Source organism: Podarcis liolepis (assembly GCF_965112155.1).
Source record: "Podarcis liolepis genome assembly, chromosome: 6".
In the NCBI taxonomy this organism is placed as follows: Eukaryota; Metazoa; Chordata; class Lepidosauria; order Squamata; family Lacertidae; genus Podarcis; species Podarcis liolepis.
This window is the reverse complement of record NC_139559.1, coordinates 71299311-71313275: the sequence shown is the minus strand read 5'-3', so window position 1 is coordinate 71313275 and position 13965 is coordinate 71299311. Positions and strand designations below refer to the sequence as shown.

Genomic DNA, 13965 nt, shown 5'->3' with positions numbered 1-13965 from the left:
CCTACAACAAACATTAACTAGGTACCAATCCTCAGCTGGTTCACATCATAATAATTTGTGCTATGTTCTAAGGCTCTGTGGAGTTAATTTTGCCCATTGAGGGAGCTCGGATGAAGTGGTACTTTTCAAGCCAATAGAAGGACCTACATTATTTCCAGTTAGGGACGTAATGGTGTATCAGTTTGAATTCCATGCTTCATTATGGGCAGAGTCCCTGCCTATACACATGAGCCTCAAATCCCCTCAAGCCATGGTGACCTTCCCCTGATGTCAGCTGAGGAGGGCAATACTATTTCCTTTGCACAGCAAGAGTCCACATGCCGGTATGCCGGTATCTCTTTGCCTCATTAATTCTCGATTTGTTATAAAACCCCTTCTTAAAAATGCATATTCCAGTCTTGCTTATACTTCTTAATTTCTCTTTCTCTCTCTAATTGGATTCATGACTACTTTAATTTATTCATCATTTGTTTTCATTTTGGGTTTTGTTTTTTTTGCAACTGAGTTGCATAATTTTAAAATGTTAGTTTAGATGATTCTGTATAGTGTTCTGGGAGAAAGTTTGTGTGGAAGACTCCATGCAAACTCAAGTTGTTCTGCGTTGTAGTTCAGACACATTTTCCTAGGCTTTTTTCTGAAGCATAAAAAGTTTCTATGATTATGTTTTATGCTGCATTATTATTCTTGCTCTTGGTTCTCTGACTTACAAGACATCTGATTAAGCACTTAACAATATAGAAGGATTGTAAAATGGCATCATTCCCCCCCCCACCGCAATTTGTCACATGCAGTACTGTTTCTGTTCTGCTGCAGTTGGCCTTCTGACAAAAACTGTGTTATTTGTCTGCTGCAGCAAAATTACATAACCAATGCAATTTATATAATTATATGAGTACCTTGCCATTGCGCCATCACACCCCATTCATTTCAGTGCAAAGGAAAAGCAGTGCAAATTGGGGCATGGGTGTGTCATCAATTACTGAAAGCAACTGTGAATACCAATCAGCTGCTGCATTGATTTCCATTCTGGACAGGTGATGAAAAAGTGAATAATTTCCACACCTCCTTCCATTTTTGTCAGAGTTCTCTGACATCCCTATAGTATACACAATTATTCCATGTAATTCATGTAACACAACTGTGCCTGAATGCTTGAGGCTTAACATTTGTGTGGTTATACTAAGATCAGCTGCCACACATTATGATAAGAGTCTTATTTGGCCATGTGGTAGGAGGAGGGAATCTGCTATGATGCTTTTGGTTTTTTGCACATGAGTCATACATATGGGCAACAGAATGGACGTCTCATCCATGTTCCTTTTGCATGTGTTCATCCATAAGCCTGTTCAACCTCATGTCCATATTAATCGCTATTTTAAAAAGGGGAAAGTTGCACTAAAAGATTGCTTTTTCATATATGTATATTTCTAAATTTCTAGATTTGATTTCAAAATTTGCGTTTTCATATGTGTTTTGATAGGTATAAACTGCCAAGAATATCATTCCAAAAAAATGTGAAACCAAGTAGATACCTAAGTTCTCATACAATGGCAATTGTTTCATCAGTGGAAGCATTTCAACTTCCCAGATAGAATTATCCACCCTCTCCTCCCCCATGTGCTGTTCAGGGGGTTCTCCCACCCCCTTGGGTCAATAATGGGGAGAGAGGGAGAGAGGAACCAGTGTTAGAAACTGAGATATGAAAGCCAGGAGCTAAATGGCACCTTAAACTGAGGTTATGGGTGCAACAACGTCCAGGCGTGCTTTTTTTATAACAAGAATACAAAGCTGAAAATGAATGAGTGGCAGCTAAAATATTGTGTTCATTTTTCACATGGTCTAGTCTCCCTCTGCCCACCCCCCTAATATTCTTCAGAGGGTCTCCTCTCCAGTCTTCAGAGAGTAGCTTGAAGTGGCGAGGCAGAAAAAGGTTCTCCTTTTCTTCCACTCTGCAGTGTTAATCTGAAATCTTAGGCGCAGTACTGCACCCAGAGATAAAAAACTGCTCGCGCTAATGAAATTCCCTGTCACAAAATGCGCCTAGAATAGTGGGAGTTTCAAACACTGAGAGGGACCCTATTGCACTAGCAGAAGTCATTGCATTGGCTTCTACTAGTGGCATTAGTTAGTTGAATCCTGCCTGGTCACCAGAGAGGTGCATAACAGCTCAGTTTGTATTAGAATTCACAAAGATCAAACTATTCAAACATCCTTAACTAGAAATATTTGTTTCGGTTTATTTATAAGATTCCTTCCTCACCATTCTGAAACTTACACGCCACTCAATATGGCTTAAAATCTCATTCACAATTAATCAATAAGATACAAGAAAAGGGGGGAACGGCAGGCAAAATGGATAAAAATGTTATTGAACAAATCCTTATTTAGGTTAACTAAACATTCTCACTAACCATCAGAAAAAGAGGGGCATTTGAATCTCAACAGGCAAGGTGTCCCATAATCCAGGTACAACTATGGAAATGACCCCTGCTCTGGATCCATTAAGTGAGAATGAGCAGTGGAAAAGAATGGTGGGACTTGTAGTCCGGAAACATCAGGACTGCCCTTGGTTTGGAGAAGGGAGCAGTTTTGTAAGGGCAAAACTTTAGATGGAAGGATGGGAACAGAGGAGAGGGAGTTCCTTCACAACTAAGAGGGCTAGCTTGTAATCAGAGGAAATTATTGTATCAGGGAAATGAATTCCTTTTAGTTCTTTCTACCCCTAAATCATATTTTTATGGGACTACGGTAAAGGTAAAGGGACCCCTGACCATTAGGTCCAGTTGTGACTGACTCTGGGGTTGCGGCGCTCATCTCACTTTATTGGCCGAGGGAGCCGGGATACAGCTTCCAGGTCATGTGGCCAGCATGACTAAGCCACTTCTGGTGAACCAGAGCAGCGCACGGAAACGCCGTTTACCTTCCCGATGGAGTGGTACCTATTGATCTACATGCACCTTGACGTGCTTTCGAACTGCTAAGTTGGCAGGAGCAGGGACCGAGCAACGGGAGCTCACCCCATCGTTGGGATTCGAACCGCCGACCTTCTGATCAGCAAGTCCTAGGCTCTGTGGTTTATGGGCCTATTTGCATGCAATTTAGCAGACACTCTGGAGGGGTTAGTTAGTTTGCCTAAAATTCCATCCACTTCTGTCAAAAGGAAACAAGCTACAGCTGTGTGTTGTTTTATTTGCCAATAGTGAATGGGAGGTGGGGGAAAGTGGACTTGAAGAGAGCTATCAGGTTTCCTCTTGATCTTATCTTCTGTAGGAGAAGCATACATGTCTCTTTCAGGCATTCCTCATTGGATTTGGTTTCCTATTCTTTCTCTTCAGATTCCCAGACTTTAGAAATGAAGATGCTATTGTGCAGCTCCCATGCATTTCAACGGAGCTTGTGCAGAAGATCATCCCAGTGGGGATCATGTCCTGAGCTAACCCATTTAACAACATGCAAGGGTAAAAGCTCTTCTCCCGTGTTGCCCAGGGGACCCCCTGATTGCTATCAAGACTCATGGAACAGGCTCAAGAGTATGTTTCTCGTCATGAGAAGCACAAACATTTTGAAAGCCTTTTTCTTTGCAATGCCGAAAAGCCTTCAAACAATGTTAACGTGGCACGATAATCATACTGACAATGGTTTGTAATAGTTTGCCAAAGTTTTCGTGTAACATAAACTAGGAATCCATATTGCTCATGTAACCCTGTGCCAGGATTCTTTTGTCTTTCAAGTGTCAACTCGCATTCTGAACAAAATCACATTGCAGTAAACTTGTGTTAATTGATACATTATGGACTTGGAGGTTTTTCTCCTTAAAAAACACACCAAAAAAACCTCCATTAGCTTCACTGAGGAAGCCATGCCTCTCCTCTACCTATAAAAAGAATGCAAAAAGACATGTTCTCAATGAATAGGGCATTTTTTTAAATTGCTGGTTTACGCTCAACTGTCAAAAGGAAAATTGCAAATGCCCCAAGATCTTCATCCAGGTGTTTGTTGCAAGTCTCATAACAAAATTTTCTAGGATGGGGGGCAAGGAAATGGGAAGCTGACACCCAGCCAATACACACACCTGCATAACATTCTCATCCACTGAAATTTTCAAAGGGGCCGGGGGGCCATTGAGAGAGGCTATGGGGAAGCAAGTTCCTTGTATTAAAGACCACATAATTAGGATTCAGGAACACCAAAATGGTGCCTAACTGTATCCAAACTGAGACAAAAACCTGCTTCTTGACCTCAGGAGCTCTCATGCAAAAAATGGCCATGCAATGTCAAAATGTGTCCGAATTCTTAGAGAACAAAGAATTCTACCAGTTTCCAAAACAGAAAAAGGACAGCTCCTGCCCTCAAGTTTACCATCTGAAAGTCAAGGTGCAAAAGGAAAGGGGGATGGGAGGGAGGAGGAAAAAGGGGAAGTTGGAATTATTGTGACTAGCAGCTGGAATGAAAGGATTCAAGGAGTTCAAAGTTACAGATCTCTTAGATGAGCCGATAAAGAGATAAGAGAAGGAGAAGAAGAAGAAGAGTTTGGATTTAATATCCCGCTTTATCACTACCCGAAGGAGTCTCAAAGTGGCTAACATTCTCCTTTCCCTTCCTCCCCCACAACAAACACTCTGTGAGGTGAGTGAGGCTGAGAGACTTCAAAGAAGTGTGACTAGCCCAAGGTCACCCAGCAGCTGCATGTGGAGGAGCGGAGACGCGAACCCGGTTCCCCAGATTACGAGTCTACCACTCTTAACCACTACACCACACTGACAGTCCCATCACTCCTTGATGGAATGACTGCTGGCAGACAACAGTAAAAGAGAAAACACTTTCCAAATATTTAGAGTTCAATAATGTTATAGCATACAGATGCAATAAAAAGGGTAAGTAATGCATCAGTGGGAGCACATAATGCTTCTCGTCTCACATTTTCTCAGACCTATTCCAATTAAGAATACTGTACGTGTGTAATCCTGCAAAGATTTCTCAATTGCCCCATATTTAAAATGGAAACAAGGGGTTTAGTTTTAATGGAAGACATTGGGCTATTTCCACTTGGTCCTCCCATTTGAGTTGATAGTGGGGAGGCCACCTGGGTGGGTCTGCTGGGGTTAACAGCTGAAATCTGCTTTGTTCCAGGAAGAAGCATTTAACCCTAAGGGGCCCTACCACCCATGCTGCTTCAGCACGATGGTGTCAGAAGTGGTGAGAGCATAAGAAGACATCTGCCTGGCACGTGCTTCCATGGGCTCCTCCAAGGAACACCAATTCTTCCACACATTTCTGGAGCACTCAAGGGTTTTCCTCACTCCCTTGTATCTGGTTTATAATGGTACAATTGGATGAATGACATCAGAACCCATATCAGCAGAGGCCCTCATAGAAAGAAAGTTAAGACACTTCAAAGGGATTTCCCCCACCTTTCGATGTTTTTAGCCAATGAGTGAAATCAGAGCTGTGATTGATGCGTGATTTCTTTGGACACCAGCCTATAGGAATCCCTGGAGCTCCAAAGAGCTTTCTACTTCCCTTTAGTGCTCTATTCTTCCGTCTTCTCATTCTTTTCAGTCCTTGGGATCTCTGCAGTTTGTCCTTCATTGTGGGCCGATTCAACTATGCATTCTCAACATTTGATGACCTCTGCACCATGGTCACTTGTTTGCATAGATGAGTCATCACAGATCAACTTATCTCCATCCCATTGTGCAGTTTGTTGGGTGGAATCAGTGTACACATCCAGCTGTGGGAAGAGGGGGGGGGAACCTGATGAGAGAAACCAGATGAACTGAACCAGCTTCATCCCTAAGTAAAAGGTCATGATGGGCTGCTTATGGCTTCCCTTTGAGAACCCTCACACACATACTTGGAGCTAACTTTTGGAAGCTGAGACCCTAGGTTCATTCCCTTGGAGGTCCCAACCATCTAATGCCAGCCTTGATGGAATAAGTCAGGACAATGCCTTTATATAGATCCCTGGTCACCGGCTGTGGTTTATGGTCATATAAGAGTCCGCTGATTCCCAGGAGTTACTACAGGAGCAAAATGCCATTCCGAGAAGTGTAGCTCACTGGTTAGGCTTCTCTCGTGACAGCAAACTACCGCTCTAATTTTCATTTGTTCTGTCCCAGTCTCCTAACAGATTGCATTTCTCCCCGTCTCCTTCCTTCACTCTCTATCGCCCTGTTATTATTCTTTCCCTTTAAAGCGATTAATACCTTTCAAGAAATGGACTTGTGTGCTGATTCAACTTTTCTGAGTGCTAATATATGGAGTCCACAGTACGGAGAACCTGCTGCATCCTGATGGGACCTGATGTACAGCTGCAGTTATCTCCAGTTCCCGCCGTTTGTGGGGCCTCATACTTATCACGCCGCGTTTGGTGCAAAGAGGCGCTGCGAGGTGAATGAAATCAATTGTTCAAGGAGTTAAAGGACCTGCAATTTCAGATTAATCCTTCCTGTTAACAATGCTTGTGATGCTAGAAAGTCAACACACAAGGCCTGCTTCCCAGGGGAGGCAGGAATGCATATTCTCTGACATTTCTCTGATGAAAATACCCAGTGCTATCTTTTTCCTAGGAAAAGAGGTGCTGGAACTTGCCATGAACACCTCCCTTATTCTCTTAGAATGGCAAAATTGCCAACCTGAGAGGTGCCGGAACTGAGTTCCAGTGAGTTCCGCCAGAAGCAAAGCCCCGAAGGCATCCAATTCCATACCCTCCAACATTTCTCTGATGAAAATAAGGTTGTCCTACCATACCCTTCAATATTTCTCCAATGAAAAGAGGGACATGCTAAGGAAAAGAGGGATCTTTCAGGATCAAATCAGAAACCGGGACAGTTTCAGTGAATCTGGGACTGTCCCTGGAAAATAGGGGTGCATGGAGGGTCTGGAAATGTAGTAACTGGTGGGATATATGTGTTTGTTTGTGTGTGTTGAGTGGGGAAGGTTGTTGTCAGTAGCAGGTAAAGTATTCAACAAACCGAATGTTTTCAGACAGAGGCCCATCAGAGGATATCTCAATAAAACCATAAATGTAAGGATTTATAGTGGACAGGAGCAGAGAGAGCTGTGCTCTTGGTGGTGGAGATCCTGCTAGGGCAGTGATGGGGTGAGGGAGGTGGTGGCTTTCGGCACACTGGCAGAGCCAATCTGGCACTTCTGCCACTGTGCCTGATCTGCCCCAACCTTGCCACTGACCTGCCTCACCATCCCAGTATTAGGCAGAGATGCTGCTGCCAGGAGGCCAGCAGGTCTGCAGTGAAACCCCTTTCCAGCTGGTCACTACTGAGAATGGATTACAGTATATAATGAGATTTAAAAGTTTCCCGAGAAACCCAAAGCTTTTCTTTTAGGAATTCTAGGCAATGGTGCACCAAAAGAGTTGGTTAACTTATTCATGTATATAACGACAGCAGCAAGAATACTGTATGCCCAAAGATGGAAAGAAGAGGAGGTTCCAACAAAGGAAGAATGGCTTTCGAAAACGATGGAGTATGCGGAACTGGTGAGATTAACAGCAAAGATGAGAGACTGAAATGGGGGGGGGGATCCTTGAGGACTGGGAACTTTTTATCGAGTATTTAAAGAACTATTGTAATGAGATGAAAACACAAGCAGGATTTGAAATACAAGAAACACCATTAACTATTAAGATAAAAAGGTTAAAATGGATGTATTGAATATTAAGTGTGAAATATGTGGGACGCAGGTGGTGCTGTGGGTTAAACCACAGAGCCTAGGACTTGCCAATCAGAAGGTCGGCGGTTCGAATCCCCGTGACGGGGTGAGCTCCCGTTGCTCGGTCCCTGCTCCTGCCAACCTAGCAGTTCGAAAGCACGTCAAAATACAAGTGGATAAATAGGTACCGCTCTGGCAGGAAGGTAAACGGCGTTTCCGTGCGCTGCTCTGGTTCGCCAGAAGTGGCTTAGTCATGCTGGCCACATGACCCAGAATCTGTACGCCGGCTCCCTCGGCCAATAAAGCAAGATGAGTGCCACAACCCCAAAGTCGGCCACGACTGGACCTAATGGTAAGGGGTGCAGTGTTTAAGGATGAAAATGGAAACTACAGCATGGGGGATGGGAAGTCAATGGGTAAAGTAATTTCTGTAAAAAAATAATAATTGTGAAACATCAATAAATAAGTTTTTTGTTGTTTTTTTTTAAATGATTACAGTCCGGTGCAGAGATCACTCTGCCAAGAGGCAAAACTGATGTACCCCACATTTAGGCCTGGTGCAGGTGTGATGCCAGTCTGTCTCTTAAATGGACATTGGAACTGTTTTGCAAACCATGGTGAATGAAGGAAATCCTGATAAGCATGAATCGTAACTAGGGTCCATGGAGACATATTGTCATATTGAGGACTGGCCGGAGATGTTTTGCTGCCTGGGACATATAGAAAGATTGCCCCTTCATCCATTCCCCACCCCAAAAAAAATTCCATGAGGAAAAGATGACTGGCCTGACCTTTGAATTCCCCTTCAACACTGGTGACAGGATAGCATCCTCTCGTACATCTGTAGGTGACTAGCAGAGGAGCCAGTTTCTCCAGAGGGTTGTGGGGTCCATTGGCTACCCTGCTATACCTGGTGAAATCAGGAAAAGGGGGTGGATGTAAAGGGAGAGAGAGCTCACAGTCCCCTCTCAGTGGTTCAGATATTAGCAGCAATGCATTTGGACCAGACCTATTTGCGAGAAAGAAGCGGCTGCACTTATTTTCTTATTGTCCCACATTATGCATTTAAAAGTCTCTCAATAAGATCTTTGTGTAGGTGGAGGAGGAGGGGGGAGCAGGATTTTAGATCGTATCTGTCAATGAAATCTACCCAATACGCACCAGCTATCATTCTTTATCGCCAAATGTACATATGCAATTACCTTTTAGTGATTTCTGTCGTCTATTAACATGACGATTGTCAATTCTATTTTATTTTTTTTTAGTTTGTGCAAAAATAATGTTTATGTAAAAGGAGAAAAACTCTAATCATACACATAACATTAACCCAGACATTTATGCTGCTATTACAATACATCTGAGATGTGTTAAATTTCCATTTCTGTATATACTTGGGGAAGTGCTTTTGCACTCACACTCCTCATAGATCCACAAATACAATAATCTGGGATAAATACAATCTGAACTCTCTTTCTGGTGTTGTGAGGAAATGTTTAATGGTGCTCAATATGCCTACAGCTGATGCTAAGGAAGTTTATAAAGAGGGAAAGTGGTGTAGCATCTTTTGTTTTCTTTCTTCTCCTAACATGGGCTCAATCTCTTGGGTTGATAACTTTTTTTGTACTTTTTTTTTGGGGGGGGGATTTAATACATATACATAAATGTGAGGGTTGACCTTTTCTTTTCTGAATGAGGCTCTTTCTGCTGTGGTCCAGAATTACTTCATGCCGTCTGGGCGTCTGTCTGGTATATTGCTTCTATAATATGGTGACAAAGAACAGTCTCAGGCTCCACTTGTTTCTCATTTTCCTCAGACTCCTCCATCTTTGTGACAGAAGCAGCTTGACTGAAACTTCGTGAAAGGTACTGTTTGGAAATATACACATAAACAAGGTGCAAACTGACAAGAAAGAGACAACAACTTCTCAGACCCTCCAAGTGTCCCTATTTTTCAGGGACAGTCCCGGATTTACAAATGCCATCCCAGTTTCTGATTTCTTCTCAAAATGACCTGCTTTTCCTCAGGACATCCTTATTTTCATCACAGAAATGTTGGTGGGTATGGAGTTATGTGATCCCCCCCCCCCCCGAGCCAAGGAGATTTTTAATGTTTAATGTTTTATTATGGTTTTTATATATGTTGAAAGCCTCCTGGAGTGGCTTGGGCATGGGGTACAAATAAAATAATAATAATAATAATAATAATAATAATAATAATAATAATAATAATAATAATATATCTATATATCTATATATCTATATATCTATATATCTATATATCTATATATCTATATATCTACACACACACACACACACACACACACACAGGACGTCCTTATTTTCATTGGAGAAATGTTGGAGGGTATGAGAACATAATAAATGCCTGTTGGATCAGACCCATGAGATCCATCCCGTTCTCACAGTGACCAGATGCCTGTGGGAAACTGTCGATCAGGACTTGAGCACAAGAGCACTGGGCCCTCCTGTTGTTTCCTGCAACTGGTTTTCAGAAGATAACCTCTGACTGTCGGCTGCTGAGATAAATTTGCTCCTCCATGATAATATGACAGCAACAATCACAGATAACAATGACTCTCAAAGTGAACCATTCACAGTGGGAACAGGTGTTAAACAGAGTTGTGTTGTCGCCCCAACTCTATTTATTATTTTCGTTGCCATGCTCCTACACACTGTCGAAGGGAAACTCCCCACTGGGGTAGAAATCATATATCAAACAGATGGAAAGCTCTTTAACTTGAGTAGACTGAAAGCAAAGAATAAGGTTACCATAACTTCCATCATAGAGCTTCAATATGCTGATGATAACATAGTGTGTGCACACTCAGAGGATGATCTCCAAATCATCCTGAATATCTTCGCTCGACATCCAAAAAACCAAAGTGCTGCACCAACAAGCACAAAACAACCCCACTGCAGTGCCACAAATCCAACTTAATAGTGTATAGTTGGAAAGTGTTGATCACTTCTCCTACCTGGCCAGTTACCTTTCCACAAGGACTGACATTGATGCTGAGCTCGGCCTGAGCTCGGCCTGAGCTCGGCAAATACAGCTTTTTCCCGATTGAAGGGCAGAGTGTTTGGGGACCAGGACAACTGCAGGGCACCAAAATGCTTGTTTACAAAGCTATTGTACTAAAAACTTTATTGTATGCCTGTGGAACATGGACCACTTATAAACATCATCTCCAGCTCCTTGAAATATTCCATCAATGGTGTCTCTGAAAAATGTTACAAATCACTTGGGAAGACAGGCAAACTATTGCCAGTGTACTGGAAGAAGCAAAGATCACCCATGTCGAAGCAATAATTCTTCAACATCAACTTTGTTGGACTGGTCATGTTGTTCAGATGCCTGATTATCGTCTTCCAAAGTAACAACTCTATTCCAAACTTAAAAATGGAAAGTGTAATGCTGGTGGTCAACAAAAGAGGTTTAAAGACTTTCTCAAGGCAATTCTAAAAAAAAGTAGTATAAACACCAACAATTGGGAAACACTGACCTGCGAGCGCTCCAGTTGGAGAACAGCCTTTAACAAAGGTGTCATGGACTTTGAAGGCACTTGAACTCAGGACGAAAGGGAGAAGCATGCTAAGAGGAAAGTGCATTTGGCAAACCCTCACCATTATCAACTCCTGCCCAGAAACCTATGTCCCCACTGTGGAAGGACATGTGGATCCAGAATTGGCCTCCACAGACTCACTGTTAAAACCATGCTCATAGAAGCCAGTCTTAGTTGGCTATGAGTGATCGCCAAAGAAGAAGAAGAAGAGGCCTCTGACTGGCTAGTAGTCACTGGTATCACTGGTAACTCCGTGAATTTGTCCAATCTGTGCACTCAGGGGCAAGCTATGATTCTAACCATAGCTGCTTTACAGGGGTGCTTATTTTCTTACCCTTCTCTCTAAAAAATACACCTTTTCGGTTTCTGCCTGACAATGCTGCTTATAAGCCCAGGTAATAAAACCTTTTGTTTACTGTAATGCGGATGCTTCCTAATTTCAAAATGTATTTATGATTTATTCCTATTTTCTCAGCTGGCATAAAAGCCCTAAGATATACTTGACTCCCATAGGGCACAGCAACTTGCAGTTCCCTCCCCCCCTCCCTCTCGAGCTGACACTGGGTATATTTGTAATTATTGTTTTTCATAAAATGAAGTCATTTATGCTTTAGAGTTTCATAAACATAACAAGCTGTACAATTTTATGTGTTAAATTATTATGCACAATACATTTCATGTTCAAGAAGTCATAAAGTTAAGTAGAGGTTTGATAAGTAATGCATATATTTCACACACGCACCCCACATTTCTGCTTATCCCCCCCTCCAACAACAGAAAAACACATTTTCCCTACAATATTTTCAAACATTTTAGCCTTTCCATAAATCCCCATCAGCTAGACTGGTAGGGAAGTGGAACGGGAGTAAAGTCTATATGTGGCACAGGCGCACAACACAGATCCATACAGCACAGTGTCCGTAGATACGCAACACTGCAAAATTGTGTCAGATACGAGATACCATTGTTGTCTCCACTGCCATGAGAGTCTTCAGAATAGCACAGTAGTGAATGGTAGCCATTCACTTACATAGGAGGAAATTACTCTTTGTGACTGGTGTATAGTTATTTTGTCAAACATTCGCAAATGGGGGACATCAACATTTCAAAGGAGGCAACATGGATCTGCTCCCATCCCAGTGCCACAGTGGACAGGCAAATCTATCAATATTAGTTTCTAATTTTTCCAATCTTATGTTCAGTTTCTCCACATTTTCACATCAGTTTGCAATTATTTTTAATGTCCAAATGAAAATTCATCAACTTTAGAGCAAATTTCTCTGAATATACACATTTGGGTTTGCAATTTTGCTTAATGCACACATTTTTGCAAAGGAATTTTCCATAATAGAATGTGTTACTGCTGTGTGTTGTTTTCACTAAATGTATGCATTTTTTGCACAATTTATCCCAGTATTGCATTTTTGTACTTGGCTAGAGGCTGGCACTACAAAATTTCAAAGTGCAGCTTTGTATTGTTTCTGAAAGTGAAAATTTGGTAGGTTTGGCTTTAAATGCAGACAAAATAAAACTTATTCCCCACTACTCATTTTTATATTACAGTTTACTAGTTCCATAGTACAAATAAATAAAACACATGACAAAAAGGGAGCCACCCCAAAAATGATAGGTGTCCCTCCCTGGAAACAACAACAAAAGGACTCCAAACCCTTCAAAATTTAAAAAACTAGAGGAGGCAGGGGGTACCAATATTCCCTTGGGTGCCACACTTGGAACCCCAGATCTACATAGTTCTGCCTTGGTGTTGGTCACACCAGAGTGTGACACAGAGATGGAAGGCTTTGAAACAGGCACTCTTTGGACCGTAAATTATTTTTCACATTGTTGCCTAAGATCAGAAAGAACGAATTGGAACAAATGAGGGAAATAGCCACGAGATGCATCCTACTTCCTTCCAGACAGCTCCAGTAAAAGTCGGGGGAACTTGACTCCTTTGAAAGGAGAGTGTCACCACATTTTGCAGGTAAGATGCTGCCGTCTCCCAAAAAGAAAAGAGGTGCTCTGACCTTGTGGTGTGCTGACAGTACCCAAAATAGCTGCTGATCCAGGTGGTCCTGGAGGATGAAAGCTGACTTCCAGTCCAAAGGACATGCTGTGTGCCTGGTGCAGAGGCTGGTTAGAGGACGCAATCAATCAGCTTAGCTGGTAATAGTGGATTCCTGCTGAGATAAAAAAAAAAATGGGGGAATCAGATAAAAGCATATTTTAAAACTGCTGTGTTTGAGACAGCATAGTTAGGCCTTGGATTTATAAAACCACAGTGGCTGCAAAGGGAGGTGTCCCCCCACTTTTATTTTGCTTCGAAAGAGGGCTGCCCTTTTAAGTAGGGGAATGTGGGTGACATTTCTGGCATGGTAGTCTGACCTGAGAAGTATGCATTGGCACCCTCTGGGTTGTAACTGGACTCTGCATAAACAAAGCACTTCAGTTTCCAAGGCTGCCATACCTTGAAGTTCATAAACATCAACATTCATCACCCTCCCTGCGCACACCCAAATGAAAAGAATCTGTATATGCGGGCATGCTTATAAGTGGGTGTGCGTGTGTGATCACCAGCACAATCTTGAAAAGCAAAAATGAAAAGTGCTCTCCTCCTTGCAAACATGATTAAGCACCACACAGCACATAAATCCAGGTAATGGAAAATGTTCAGCAACAACAAATCTTAATGAACTGGGAATGTTTACTCCAG

General features: G+C 42.3%; 1 long non-coding RNA gene across 1 annotated transcript; it reads right to left on the bottom strand.

Annotated features, from left to right (window-relative positions):
• Positions 1–2212: 2212 nt before the first annotated feature.
• LOC310710387 lies at positions 2213–13641 on the bottom strand. Its single transcript, XR_014528020.1, has 4 exons — positions 13280–13641; positions 6207–6383; positions 3084–5731; positions 2213–2743 (listed from the first exon to the last, which is right to left on the bottom strand). It is a non-coding gene; the product is annotated as an uncharacterized lncRNA (long non-coding RNA).
• Positions 13642–13965: the final 324 nt, after the last annotated feature.